Here is a 1,075-nt window from a genome sequence, read left to right as displayed (position 1 = left end):
CCACAGGCATTTACAGGAAGACATTTTGGAGCTACGATCTCTCCTTAGACCCCCCTCCCGGCTACTGCGAGAACCCGCCTGCAGGTTCGGTTCGGCTTTATCAGGCTCGACCCCTACCTGCGGCAGGGTTAGTGTAAAGGCTACAAGCCTAGAACTGCAGACAGCGACGGCCCCACGCTCCTTCTCCACCTCCCTCCCTAGCAGCCGGGACAGGGGTCGCGGCCCCTTTAAATGGCAGCGCCGCTCACAGCGCCCAGCGCTCTGCGCCAGGCGGGCGGGCGGCGCCAGCAACCAACCCCATTGGCTGGCTCGAGGAGGGGGCTCGCGAGACAGCGCCGGCCCCCGGCGCGAGACTCCCAGCCCAGTGGATGCCTGGAAATTGTGGAGTGGAACGTCGGCACTGGAGATGGAGCTTGAGCCCCCGCCCGGGGCCCCGTTAGTTGAGGAGGAAAAGCTAGCCTCCGGAGCTTGGAAGCCCGCCCCCGGGGAAGGCGGCACCCCCTCTCCACCAAAGGGCCGAGTACACTAACCCACAAAAAACAGATCTACGCACCTGCTTCCCTTACCTGGCTTGAGAGTCTGGCCCCCGTCAACACCCGTGCCCGCCCTACCTCCTGGAGCCCACTCTACCCGTGATCCCCTCCTCTCATTCAAATGGTTCCCGGTCCCCTCCCCCTCCCCGTGTCTCTCTCCGCTTCCCACTCGTGTTCAACCCCCCGGCGTCCGCCCCCCTCAACAGTCCCTACCTACGCCATGCCGCAGGCGCCTGCCAAGATTACCCTCCCCCCCAACCCCACCTCTCCGGGGCCCGCCCCCTGGGCGACTGTTGGGGTAATGAGTGACAGCGAAGGGTGGGGGGAGGCAGTGACCCAACCCTCACGTGCCCCTCCTCCCCTTGTCTGCAGCCTCGGGCCCCCCTAACCATTCTGAGACTCAGAGTTGTGGGGTGTCTTAAGCCTGGTCTCCAGCCACCCAGGGCGAGTTAAATGGCTCTGGCTCAGTGACAACGCCTATGCAGTAACCGTTACTGCCTGATGACCCCAAAACCAGGTCCTGCAAAGACATTCCCCCACTC

General features: G+C 64.1%; 1 protein-coding gene across 1 annotated transcript in view; it reads right to left on the bottom strand.

Moving 5' to 3' along the window:
* The window catches only part of ZMYM3 (zinc finger MYM-type containing 3), a 14,181-nt gene extending 13,906 nt beyond the window's left edge, over positions 1 to 275 (bottom strand). Inside the window, exon 1 of the mRNA XM_024758116.1 lies at positions 118 to 275. The gene's annotated coding sequence lies outside the window, so the exon portion shown is untranslated. The remainder of the gene's footprint in view (positions 1 to 117) is intronic.
* Between the last annotated feature and the right edge of the window lie 800 nt (positions 276 to 1,075).

This window comes from Neophocaena asiaeorientalis, unplaced genomic scaffold (assembly GCF_003031525.2).
Source record: "Neophocaena asiaeorientalis asiaeorientalis breed wild unplaced genomic scaffold, Neophocaena_asiaeorientalis_V1.1 scaffold760, whole genome shotgun sequence".
Lineage (NCBI taxonomy): Eukaryota > Metazoa > Chordata > Mammalia > Artiodactyla > Phocoenidae > Neophocaena > Neophocaena asiaeorientalis.
This window is presented reverse-complemented; position numbering and strand designations above follow the sequence as displayed.